At 46.7% G+C, this 14,005-nt stretch overlaps 1 non-coding gene across 1 annotated transcript; it reads left to right on the top strand.

Annotated features, from left to right (window-relative positions):
* The first annotated feature begins 11,624 nt into the window (after positions 1 to 11,624).
* Positions 11,625 to 11,697, top strand: TRNAR-CCU (transfer RNA arginine (anticodon CCU)). The gene has a single exon. It is a non-coding gene; the product is annotated as a tRNA-Arg (tRNA).
* Positions 11,698 to 14,005: the final 2,308 nt, after the last annotated feature.

The following is a 14,005-nucleotide window of genomic DNA, read 5'->3' as shown; positions in this document are numbered from 1 at the left end:
GCCCCTGCAGTGCTACAAATGCTGCAAGATGGGACACGTAAAAGGTGTCTGTAGGAATAACCTTGTGTGCCCACGGTGTGCCGAATCCCATTCAGCAGATGCCTGCCGCGCAACTGTGTTAAAGTGCCCTAACTGCCATGGTACTCATGAGGCCTCATCCAATGATTGCCCGCGGGTGAGGAACGAGCGAGCAGTACTCAAACGTATGGTACGGGACCATTCAACACACAAAGAGGCTGCCGCTACTCTCAGGCGACGACGACATCGGCCCCGAAGAGCAGCACGAAGAGTTACGTCTACTGAAAGATATACGCCATCTTCCGGCAAAGCGGCTGCCGTATCAACGCCGACTTCCACAAAAACAGATACTGCGAAAACGAAGACTGCGGCAACACGCTCACCTCCTGAAGAGTGGCCTACACTTCCAAGAGCACAACCTGCCTCGGAGTCACACCAAAGTGCGCCGCCCACAATGACCTCACGAACCGCGGATGGGACGACGACTGAGGATCGCCAAGTCATAGTGATGCTGAAGTCACTTATGGACGCCATGCGCATTCTACTGAGCAGCATGAAAACCCCGTCGGCACAGAGCGCACTGCAGGTGCTGGACACCTTGAGTCCGGTGCTTGCGGCTCTAGGGTAAAACCATCGCACGAGAGATGCCGTCGTTTCAAGAGGAGGTCAAGCATGCATCTGTCTTGCAGTGGAACGCCAGAGGGCTTAAGTCACGCATGTCCGACTTTAGACAGTTTGTCTTTACGCACCAGTTCCCCATTATCGTGATTTGCGAGCCCAACCTGTCAGCTCCCATCAGACTGTCCGGGTATGAGTGCTTTATGTCCTCTACCTACGGAGAGTGCAGCAAGGTTGTTGTGTTTATACGCCGTGACTTGACTTATGTACATCACCCAGTGCCTCCTGACGAAGCAAATCAATACGTTTGCTTAACAGTGAAGAAAAAAAAGCTCACGTTTGCAATTCTTGGAGCCTATATATCTCCAGCAAGCCGTCTAGATTGTGAGCGCCTACGGGGAATTTTGACATCGACTCCAGAGCCGTGGGTGCTCACTGGTGACTTTAACGCCCACCATTACCTATGGGGAAGCTCCAAAGTTAACTCTAGAGGCAGAACGTTGGTGTCCTTTGCTTCTGAACGGGAATTTTGCTTGTCAAATGATGGTAGCCCCACTTATCTGCGTGGATCAGCGTATAACAGCTGCTTGGACCTAACCTTCGTGTCACGGTCGCTTTCGAGAAGAGTGCACTGGTTTTCCGATTTAGAAACACGGGGTAGCGACCACATCCCAACCTATTTGCAGATCGAAGGTTTGACTAGTTCTAAGTCTTCCAGAACCGTCCAGTGCACCGATTGGCCTAAATACAAAATAATAATGGAAGACTGTTGTCGTGACGGCACCTCTTATAACCTACAGGGCGCGATAAAGGATGCCATACAAACAACCACGCGTCAGCTTTCGAGGAGTTCTTCCCGCACCCATTTCGACATTGAACTAGCAAAACTTCGCGCCATTCGCCGTCGTGCGGAGCGAAGATATAGACGCACGAAGTCAAATCATGATTTGAGATTGGCTAGACGAACACAAAAGAAAATACAGCGTCACATGAACAAGCTGGCTTCGCGACAATGGGCATCCTTTTGCGAGTCCCTGGATCCACGAAAACCTTTGTCGCTTATATGGAGGACTGTTCGTGGCCTTCGCACAACCTCTGGTCAGCGCCACCCGTTTAAATCTTTGGCACTTTATCTACAATGTAGAGATATTGACGTCGCTGAATCTTTCTGCAGAAAGATTGCTGGCGAGGCAAATTCCGATGGAACGGGTACGGGAACGCTCGACGACCCACTGTTCTCACGCGATCCCCGCATGGAATGCCCTTTTTCTATGGAAGAACTGGAAGCTGCGCTGGCTTTGTGCAGGCGTTCTTCAGCGCCAGGACCTGACGGCATTACATACCGTGCCCTGTGTAACCTAGGAGACCAAGCTCGGAAAGCACTCTTGCTCCTATACAACGACTCCTGACAGACGGGTACGGTTCCGCAAGAGTGGAAGTCAACTCGCCTCATTCCACTTCTCAAAGCTGGCAAGTCGCCTTTGGACATTTCCTCATACCGTCCGATCGCACTTGCCAGCTGTGTCGGAAAAACAATGGAAAGAATGGTTTTAACACGTCTGGAATGGTACATAGAGTACTATGAAATCTATCCACAAGCTATGGCCGGATTCAGACGGGGCCGTTCGTCAACAGACAGCGTTGTTGACTTGATAACATTTGTGCAACACCAAAAGGCCTGTAAGCGACTATCTGCTGCTCTGTTTCTAGACGTTAAAGGAGCTTATGATAATGTCACCCATGAAGCCATCCTTAGCACGTTAGAAGCCGTCGGACTTGGTGGTAAGATGTATATGTGGGTGTGCAACTACTTACAGAGGAGACCATTCTACATGCACACAGAAAATGGCCCGACGTCTGAGCATTACGGTAGCCGAGGAGTCCCTCAAGGAGGAGTGCTTAGCCCGACTCTTTTCAATCTCACCCTCAGTGGATTATTTTACAACCTGCCAAGCACCGTACGACTTTCCATCTATGCGGACGACATCTGCATTTGGGCATCAGGTGTGACACGACTTCAGCTTCGTGCTCGGCTTCAGAAGGCAGCCACAATGACATCTTGCTACCTTCGTCAACAAGGACTTGAAATTTCATGCGGAAAGTGCGCAATGGTGGCATTCACGAGGAAGCCAATGTCTGGTTACGGCGTATCTATTAACGGACAACTTATACCACACAGCAGAAGCCACAGGTTCTTGGGAGTCGTAATTGACAGAGACCTGTCTTGGACTCCGCACGTCAATTACGTGAAAAAGCGGCTGACTGCTATCTGTCACCTGTTCAGGTTCCTTGCAGGAAAAAGTTGGGGAGCATCTATACACGCTATGTTACAGTTGTACATGGCGTTGTTCATTGGATTCCTGCGGTACAGCCTGCCTGCAATATCCAACACCTGCAAGACTAACCTGCGTACGATTCAGAGTATTCAAGCCCAAGCCCTTAAGATATGTCTTGGCTTACCACGCAGTGCATCAACGGCTGAAACCATTGCCCTAGCGCAGGATTACCCGATCACGACGCACATTGCCGCTGAGACAATGCGTATGCATCTCAGGCATTATGCTAGGACCCCTTCCCACCACTTGGCGAGTCTCACTGCTGCAAGGCCCTGCTCGACATTTAGCGGTATTGTCAGTGCACATCGTGCGTCGTTTACCTCAGGGTACGCACCTGCGGCCAAGCCAGCGTTTCTTCCGTGGTGTTTGAGCCGTCCACAAGTTGAGATAACGATTCCAGGACTACAGAAGAAGACAGGTCTACCGGCCCCCGCTCTAAAACAGCTGAGCTTACTTCTTCTGCATGAAAAGTACAGCAACCACGTGCACATCTATACCGACGGATCGACTACGTCGTGCAGTTCTTCTGGTGCCGTGGTTATACCAACGCGAGGAATGACACTGCGGTTCAGGACATCGCATGTCACGACCTCAACGGCGGCAGAACTAACGGCCCTGCGTCGAGCACTGGAATTCATTGATTCGGAAAGACCCAGAAATAGGGCTGTGTTCTGTGATTCAAAACCGGCATTACAGTGCACGCAGTCAGTTCTCCGACACGGATGTCATGACCAATTGGCATACGAAGTCGTGAAACTTCACCACGATGTCCAACAAAAAGGCCACGAAGTCGTTTTTCAGTGGGTACCTGGCCACTGTGGAATCAGTGGCAATGAGTCCGCCGATAACGCTGCTCGCACAGCTCATCAAGAAGAGCACAGCATTCCGATTCCGCTTTCGAGGACTGACGCTGCAAGGCAGCTTCGACACCTGGCACGTAGCCTCACAGTGACCGAGTGGAACTCGCAATACTTACGGCTTACACGACTACATCGACTAAACCCCTCCCTGCAGCTCCGACCTCCACCCGGACTTCCTCGACGTGAAGCTACGCTTCTCTGTCGCCTTTGGTTAGGAGTGGCCTTCACAAAGGCATACTCTACATTAATTGGGGTGACTGACAGTGCAGCATGCGAGGTCTGTGGCACCGAAGAAAACATCGACCACCTGCTGTGCCACTGTCCAAGATATGCCCTAGAGCGACAAGAACTTGCCAAAGCTTTCCAAAAACTGGACAATCGGCCGCTTTCTGTGCAGGTGCTGCTGGAACACCGCCCCCATCGCCCGTCGGCCCATAAAGCGGTGAAGGCACTTTTGTGTTTCTTAAGGACGACGGGTTTGTGCGACCACCTGTGACTATTACGGCAATTTCTGTAAAACCGCACGCGTCAGCGAACTTGCCACAATTTCATTCTTTCCTTCCCTCCTCTCTCTCCCTGTGATCTTTGCTTTCCCCTTTCCCATTCCCCCGGTGTAGGGTAGCCAACCGGACGTTATTCTGGTTAACCTCCCTGCCTTCTTCTTTTCTCTTTCCTCCTCCTCCTCCAGACTAACCTGGACTTGCGATCAAGATTAACCAAGGCTAACCACGCTATACGTTAGCTTTCGCTACGCATATCCTGGCATAGCCGAGCTAAGCCACTGCCAAATATTTTTTCTACCTGGGATCCTGCGTTAATTGTCGAGCTACGACAGTGATTGGCCTCAATAAAAGGAGGAAGAACAACGGCAGATGCCGCGCCCTGTGGGAACCGATGTTATGCAAAACATTGTGCGGGGAACCGACCAAGTTAACGAAACGACCATGACAGCACCAAGATGTACGCGACTATTTTATGACCAACATGACAAGCATATCCTAACCTATCATTTATGTTCGCCATAAACTCCTGCCATGCTATGCCAGTTTTGCTACACATGAAATTAATGAAATGACCATGAAAACTCCGAGACGTAGGGGCTGTTTCATGACCTACATGGCACGCTTGTTATCACCTATCATTGATGTTACACACTCTTGTCATAGTATGCCAATTTCGGTACATACCAAGACGTAGGCGGCTGTTTCATGACTCCCATGACACGCGTGTCATGACCTGTCATTTATGATCATCATACACTCTTGTCCTACAATGCCAGATTTAGTACGCACCCAAGTTAACGAAACGACCATGAAAGTACCAAGACGTTGGCGTCTGTTTCATGACAGACGCCAACGTCTATGCCAGGATATGCCAGGCTATGCCAGGATATGCGTAGCGAAAGCTAACGTATAGCGTGGTTAGCCTTGGTTAATCTTGATTGCAAGTCTAGGTTAGTCTGGTTGTCTAGCTATGTTGCGGCGTTTAGCCAGTCGTTCGGCGCGCTGTTCGTCTGTTTCCTGGGCGATTCGTTTCCTCTTCATCTCGTTCCGATGTTCATCTCGTCACTCTGTGGTGTGACGAGGAACGTGACATACGTGACAAGCATGTCATGGCATTTATGTCAAGACCTATCATTTATGTTAGTCATACACTGTTGTCGTACTATGCTAGTTTTGGTGCGTACCAAGTTGGTGCATATCAACCAAGGCCACACAGTGGAGGAAACATAAGCTATTCTGTGCAGGCTTGACCCGAACATTTAATTCGTGGTGAATAAGGGCGTTAGCTGTGCCATGAACTTGAACTTATATACAGAGGCAGCTTTTTTATCGGATACGCCGTGTAACACTGCCTCGTTGCAAATGCGGTTACCTATGGTATAATCTTGAGCACCTTCTTTTGAATTATTCCTTTGTGAATTCTAAAGGACTGCTTCGAGGTCAACGCTGCACGATTTCGATAATCGTCTTTTTACGAAATAAAAATGTTCGAACCGTGGAGTGACCGAAGAACGCGAACTAAAGCTCCGGAAGTTTTAAAAAGCGGTATCATTAATTGTATCCAATCATTGCCATATAATCTCTTCTTCAGTTATGTGTATGTACGTGTTCATTTATGCGGGGTCATCATTTTTAAACTTTGTGGAATTTCGAAAAAAGAAATCGCCCGTTGCAGATAACATTATTCAAATCCTTGAGGTGAAATACTGAGAGAGGCGGACAGTACTTTCACGAGAAACGAAAACACATATTGAACTAGTTACCTAAACTTCATTAATTAATTTAGGACTCAAATTTAAATTTACGAATTGTAGCCGGTAAGATCGCGAGGCATATCCAATTGGAAAAAATATTTCCAAAGTGACACCAGTTACAAAACATGTGGCGTCAAAATTGCCTCAAAAATGCACTGTTGTTCAACTGATCTTTTTTTAACAATACGCTCTTTTATGCACTGAAGCACAGAAGTAACTGGAACGCCCACGTATTTCGTACCACTCTGTGGGAAATAATATCTCGAAACTGGTCTGAGCCTGGAAATTCATTTCAAGTGCATACGTCTCCCAAACTCACCGGCTACAATTCGTAAATTGTAATATGTGCAATAAATAAATAAAATAAGAAGTTAATTAACAATTTCTTAAATTAGTTGAACCTTGAACTTAATGACAAATTTTATGTTACCCGTCATAAAGAGATATGGCGGGTGGTCACACCCAGAACAAATTACTTAAGGGAAAAGCTGTCACACACAATGCCAAAGCTTCTAAATAAATATAATAATCTAGGCGTTGATATCACCCAAATAACGGCCCAACAACTGAGAGACTTGTATATGCATGATTTTTAAATTACTGGTTCAGTGTACATCCTCTCGGCTAGTATGTATATAAAGTGTGTATATATGCTTCTGTATATGTGTGTGTGTGTAGGTGTGCATACGAGTGTGTATGCATATACGGGTATATGAATGCATGTGTATGTGTATATATATGTGTGTATATAATGTTCAGCGGCGTATTCTTGTCTCATTTGTATTCGCCACGAGAACCACACAAGCTACTCTAAGTATTTTTGGTTTTGTCACCAGTGGCTCTGTATGGATATGGGTGTGCATGTGTAAATGCGAGTATGTGGGTTCATGAGAGTATATATGAGTATGTGTATATGTATGTATACATATGTATATGTGTATGTGTATATATGTATGTATGATGCATATGTGCTTGCATGTATGCTGTTGCCGAATATTCTGTAGAGGGGGCTGCGGGCCTCGTCAAGCTGCTTACTGTAGCAGCTTTTACTTGCAGCCTCCTCCATCAAGTAGATGGAAATAAAGCTATTCTATTCTATTCTATTCTATTCTAATTTCACGTGCTAGTAATGTCCGCCACTTCGAATTTTTGAAAATTCCATAGAACTGAAAGATGATTCCTCCGTATATTTATGAGCCTTTGCTTGTCTCATGTATGCCTGATACACAGACTGCGATTAGGCGTCGCCTTCACGCCCAAATATTTGCACATTATTGGACGGACAGACTCCCCGGACTGTTCAGTGTGTGGCGCTGTAGAGACTATAGAACATGTGCTCGTGGTGTGTGCCCTGAGTATGCGCGCGAAGACTGACAATGGCAGATACATTGAGACATTTACAAAATGGACCACTGTCGGAGGACCTCTTGCTAGGCGCATGGCCACAGAGTTGGCAGACGACAGAGACAATGCGTGCACTTTCACGTTTCCTAGGTGACACGGGCCTGGACTCACGCCTGTGATACCAGTTGTGTAATGTGTCCTTCACTTCGTTCCTCCCATTATCACACCCCACTGTGACCCTTTTTCTTCCCCTCTTCCCCTTCCCTTACGTAGAGTAGCAGGCCAGATGCTACATTATCCGGCCGACCTCTCTACATTTTCCAATCATTAAAATACTTCTTCTTCTTGTCTCATGTATTCAGTTATGCCTTGTTTTTGTTCTCCATTTCTGTATTCATTGTTCGAGTGTCTCATTGCTTTCCTAGATTCGTGAATGATTCATACTTTGTCTATTTGATTGCTTTCCTCAGTCGCTTGTTTTCTTAGTCTGAACATTTATGCGCACATTGTACAAGGCGTCTTGTGGCTAAGCGTTCGTCATCGACGCTAAGGGCCGGTCACTGCGTGTACGTATGTACCCTTTCAATTATTTGCTGATTTTCCTATGCCATTTCTCCATACTCACTTGACAACCAAATGTTGCGGTAAAGCTGGCGTCGAGAACTGCCCACACTTCTACCGTTACTGAGAGATGGGCGTGTAAATGAGAAACGAAAAGGACAGCACGAAGAATGGTCCTGTAAGAATAAATGAACGCATAAATAAGTAAATTAATAAATTAATAATTAATTAATTAATCAATTTCTTCATAAGCATATTAATAAAGAACGTAAAGATACTACGACGAAAACTTAAATATATTCCCTAGAAAGAACAAAATTGCTGAACGAACTTACACGGGACAAGCTCCTTTAAAAAATGTATGCAGAAACTCCACTGGAGTAGTCTCAGTATGCGTAAGCGTACCCCGCAATTTCATGCGGCTCACCCCCAAATTACATTGGCCCACACCCAAATGTCAGTTCGCCAACCCCAATATTTCCAGTTGGCCCACTCCAAAATTTCAGTTGGCTCGCCCCCAAATTTCAATTGGCCTACCCTTAATGTCAGGTTGGCCCACCCCAAACATTAAGTTGGCCCGCCGCCAAATTTCAAGTTGTACACCCCCCCTTTACATTCACCCATTCCCAAATATCAATTGGCCAACCTGTACTATAGGCTTCCTATGCATGTATTATGGAGCCCTATATATCCCTATGGGAATTTTCTCTGATCAATTTTGTTTTTTTATTTAGTTTCGATCGTTCCATACCGCTTAGGAAACTTCCAGTCCTCTACATTTACACTATTAAAACGATTACATGTCTTAATTTCGCAAATTACGCATTTTTGTGCAGATACAAGGCATTACACTTTTCACATGACGGGCTCGGTATATCGTCCAAAGAATGCTTACGCAGTAAAATTCACACAAAATGCTTGGACTGTGGTGAACGAGCCGACTGTAGCAAAAGGCAACCATTTGTTGAAAGGATTTTCAGACGGCAAGATAAGAGTTTGTGATAAGTGGTGTTTGCATATAGCGATGTAAGCAGTGGCGCGTATTTGAGTTCGGTATACAGCGAACCGAGATCCAACTTATGACTGCGTGTTTTTTTTTTTTTTCACCTTTTATCCGCGTTGGTACTCGGAGGACTGCTGCACCAAAATTTTAGCTTCGATTCGGTACACTGGCGTCTCTTAGCTGTGTTGCTGTGTCACACCGTTGGTTATCTGCGTTTCTGGTTCACTTCTTATCAGTTCCACTCAGTCGCCGCACGTGCTTATGGAAAGATACCCCACTCATTGCTTACATCAGGAGAGCGAGCGGGGAAGATACAGTGTTGTCATTCGCTGTCGAGTGCCGTGGCTTCGCAGCTGTCCGAGACTGAACTGGCTGCTTTCGTTTTCCACTTACGCGCAATACGTTGAACGCGTCGGGCGTTGAACAGTGCGTAGACTGACTTTGGATGCTGAGCACTACACTCGCGGAAAACTTTCTCAGGCTATGAAGGAAAAGCTATGGGGGCGGAGCTTCTGCACATATGTCACCGCACCAAGCAGTCCGTTTAGAGTTTGACAGGGCTTTTGGTTGCTCGGAACAGATGCTGAATCACACAGCTTCTCCGTTTCTTTTTTTGTTAGAACAGTGCATATTTTCAACAACAAGCAACTTTCCTAGCCTTTCACTTTTTATACAAAACCGGTGTTGGTCATGGGGAACGCACTTGTGTAAGCGATCTTTTACTGGGCTAAGCAGTTATAAACTATTGGTCTATCCAATGCCAAATTCAGAAGGCTTTTCCTCCTTAAGCGTTCTTCACTGTTGGTTGGCCCCTTTTGTTCATAATGTTTCCAGCATCACTATTGGCTGGAAGTGGCCGTTTCAAACGATAGCGCCAGTGCTTCTTGTGAATGCGGGCCCTGGATATCTCTGTAACTTCGTGGTTCCTTGCAACTTCGCGGCTCCTTGTGACGTCACGCTCGAAGCGTCGCAAACCTGCAGAAACAAAGCTTACGATGAATTAGCGAGCCTGCGCGGGCGTAAAGGGACAAGAGCGCACCGTGGCGTTCGAGCGAAGGTCAATCTCGAGCATCCCTTTGTGAAAACATTCGTTTGTTTCGGTGACCGTGGTTGACAGGTCATGTCAAGGGGGATGCATCGCAATGGAGCTGCTTTGCACATTGATTGACGTGCGGCTGCTAGGCGTAGGTATTTCGTATTCGCCAGTTCTGCCCAGCGAAGGCAAGAGAATGCTCAGTGGCTATGGTGTTGGGCTGCTGAGCACGAGGTCGCGGGATCGAATCCCGGCCACGGCGGCCGCATTTCGATGGGGGGCGAAATGCGAAAACACCCGTGTGCTTAGATTTAGGTGCACGTTAAAGAACCCCAGGTGCTCGAAATTTCCGGAGTCCTCCACTACGGCGTGCCTCATAATCAGAAAGTGGTTTTGGCACGTAAAACCCCAAATATTAAAGAAAATTAAAAAGGCAAGAGAAAGGAAACCAAGGGCATTGAAGTTTGGGTAAATTGGACCCCTTCCTTGCATGCTCAATGCGTTTCCATTTCGCTTAACTGCGCTGGCTATACTGCTGCACGCGTGACCATATTGCTGAGGTCAGTAAACTGCTATCAGCGATGGCGAAAGGAGAGTTTTAAAGCGAATGGCTTTCTTTGTCTCTTTCGCCCGTTTTTTGCGGTTTGTCGGTGGTCAGATTTAGCAGGCAGAACGTTCGTTCACTCAGTCGCTCGCTCGTTCGTTTGCGCCATTTACTTACATCGACAATCATCGTCGGTGGTTTCTGTACAACTTTGTTCTTCTTCTCTGGACGATTGCCTCCACCCAATAATTTACGATAGCTAGTGCTTTTGATGTTGTGGTTCGATAATTTCTATATGAAGAAGTACGATGCTTCTGGCTGTACAGTAAATGAATATTTTCTTAATCTGTAATTACGAGAACTAATTTCAGACTGCCGAAATCATCATCCCAACACCTTGATCGTTTTCTTTAAAGTTTTTTTAATTGGATTTCCAGCACCTTGCAATTAGATGATGCAACTTTCACGCATCGGTCGATCGACAGTCCGTCCAAATTCACGACAGAACGAGACAAAGGCCCTTCGACAAAACTGGCGGAACTTCTGACGACTGTGGGACATTTATTAAATTGCGGTTACATCATCGCCGGGACCGCCGCGACATGTGGCGAGAACTGGTTCTGCGGTTTCCCCATATTGCTCACGTTTCACTCTCTCAACTTGTGTCTTTTTTTTCTTTTTTTGTGTGTCTTTCGTCGTCTTTCTTGTGGATGTTTCGTTTGCCGACAGTGCTCCGGCTTCTCGGCCCCCCCGACCGGCTTGACACGTTCTCTCCTCGCGTTGGCGGCGTAGCGCCGGCACCGAAGCCCGGACGGTCCCGCTCGCCGTTCTGCCCCAGATAAAAAACAGAGAAACTTGGCGTCCGCTCAACAAGTGCGGCAAACTCTCTTGTCCCCTCCCCCTGTTTTTTTTTTGCTAGCGGTGAAAGTGGGCGAGGGCACAGAAGGAAGTTTAGAAAAGAGGGAGAGAGAGAAAGAGGGCGAGGGGGAAAGAGAACGGCCTTCTCGAAGCGCCGTTGTCTACCCGCAAGCTGGGGCACTGCTCGGCTCAGCCCTCGTGGCCCAATGGATAAGGCATCGGTCTCCTAAACCGGGGATTGCGGGTTCGAGTCCCGCCGAGGGTAGCTGTAATATTTTTTTGGAGGGCTTTTTTTCTTTTATAACGACAGAGAAGGGAGCGCTCTTTCGTCGGCGAGACAGGAAGGCGGCGCGGCGGTGACGTCACCCTCTGACGCATCCTGCGGATGTGAATATACGGTCGTCGCGAAGGCGTGGTTTGAAAAATATGTGCGATGATTGAGCGGTGCGTTTTTCCGCGTATGTGAGTGCGAAGCGGTGACACGGAACAAGCACAATTTGTCAGACCAGCGGACAACAATGGAGTGACAGAGGATTGATAGAGACGGACAATGCGCTGCAGCCAAACATGGACGAATGAAATGTATAGAGAATCCAAAGTTCAGCGCTCTCGCAAAATCTGTTAAGATAAGGTATTAAAAATAAAACTCGAAAGAGTAAGTTTGGGCGGGCTGGGGGTACCATTATTGCAGAGCAGCGCACAACAGTGCCTCATCCCCGTCTATCGATCTATGCACTGTCCTGTTGTGTTGTAGTATGCAAAAATGGAGTAGCGACATGTTGAAGCAATCACTTTTTATAGTGAAGCTCTTTATGGACTACGTTCTGGTGGATCTCGTCTCCGCGGACATAGACCCACAATTTTTTCATACGGGGACCGATCCCGAAGATCGTGCGATGCCGGGCCGACCAGCGGCGAAGGTGAAGCAGGCGTTAAGCACTCCCTATACGTGGGCCGATCCCGAAGATTGTGCAATACCGGGCCGACCCGCGGCGGAGGTGCAGTTCGCCATTAAGGGGTTCACATACACAGCTTCGCTGGGCATGCTTCTTCACAGAGTGAAAGGTCACTGAGCTTGTTGTTTCAATTTACGTATATGAGACCGCCGGAATAAGACGTATATGCGTACTACTCGTGCTCTTCTAAATGAACGTTGGTTTGAAAGTTGCGTCCATTTCATCTCTAGGTCAATGTCCTTCTTCGCGCTGTTCACCCGTCACCGTGCATTTCTCTCCGTAGTTTACTGCCTGCTTCGCGTGCTCAGGGAAGCGTGCCTGCTTGAGGTGTAACGCGACACGCCGGGCCCTGCGCTCTGCAATCGAAGCTTGCCCAACGCGCACGTGTCAAGCCGTGTGCTGGAATGTCGGATTGGCCCGACAGGCTTAGTTAGATTCGCTCTGTGATTCTTGGACGAGAAAGGCGCCCCCCACTGGGGCCCTAATCATTACAAGGATAAAATGACTACTGATTTAATGACATAATGTCGAAAACGGCAAAGTTGTCATTCAGGTAGATGAATATTTTCTCAATTTCGTGACATTCTGGGTAAGTTGCCAACATAGTCGGTGTCTTCATTTTCTGGGATCAGACTGCGGCGTACCTGTGCTCTGCCCGGAATCAAGCAAAGAACGGTATATATATATATATATATATATATATATATATATATATATATATATATATATATATTCGAAACATTCGACTATTATCGAAAACATCATTGTGCAGCTTAATATCTTTTATGTACTCTAACGAACCTCGTTAAAAACGTTGAAACAGGTGTACGCGTTTACTGTCAACGATGACGCACAGTTGCGGACTGTTTACTTCGAGCTTCTCTCCACCACATGCAAAATGAAAAATGCGGCAACTGGACAACGCTACCATGTGCACATTAATATAGGGCGTTTCATAAGATATCACTGATTGATTAAAAGTGAGCAAAAAGATAAGACTTTTGCAGCTTCTTATAAAATAATTCGTACGTCAGGCATTGTGTTGTTACTTGCACATCCAAGGCATAAGTCGTGTTATGTAAGGGATATTATATATACAGTTCTTTGCTTGGTTCCGGGCAGAGCACAGGTGCGCCACAGTGCTATATATATATATATATATATATATATATATATATATATATATATATATTTACATTATGCGCATTTAAAAAATGTAATGGCTGTGAGCGAAGAGAACGTCGCGCTGTGGTAGAGTTATCAGGCGAGGTGAATATGTTTTGCCGTGAATTACGCAGGTTTTAGAAGACTATTTAAAAAAGTATTTGTGAACTTTCTTGTTAGACGCTTGGGGGCAGTTTAATACCAACTTGGAGATAACCACTTTTTTATGCATCCCGATTTAAAAAGAAATATTGACGGTCGCCTAATTTGACATATTAATCGATTTTCGACGCTCAACCCGTGCAATGTTGTCACATAGTAGTGACGGTAAAGAACGCAGTACGAATAGTGTGAATGATGAAACTAACTTTTATTGAGTGAACCTGTGCCCACAAAAACAGGCTACGCTTAAAGCACAACGATGGCGGCGAACACAGTCGGCGATTGTCGAAA

This window comes from Dermacentor variabilis, chromosome 11, assembly GCF_050947875.1.
Source record: "Dermacentor variabilis isolate Ectoservices chromosome 11, ASM5094787v1, whole genome shotgun sequence".
Classification (NCBI taxonomy): domain Eukaryota; kingdom Metazoa; phylum Arthropoda; class Arachnida; order Ixodida; family Ixodidae; genus Dermacentor; species Dermacentor variabilis.
The sequence above is the reverse complement of the archived record's forward strand: the minus strand, read 5'-3'. Positions and strand labels throughout refer to the sequence as shown.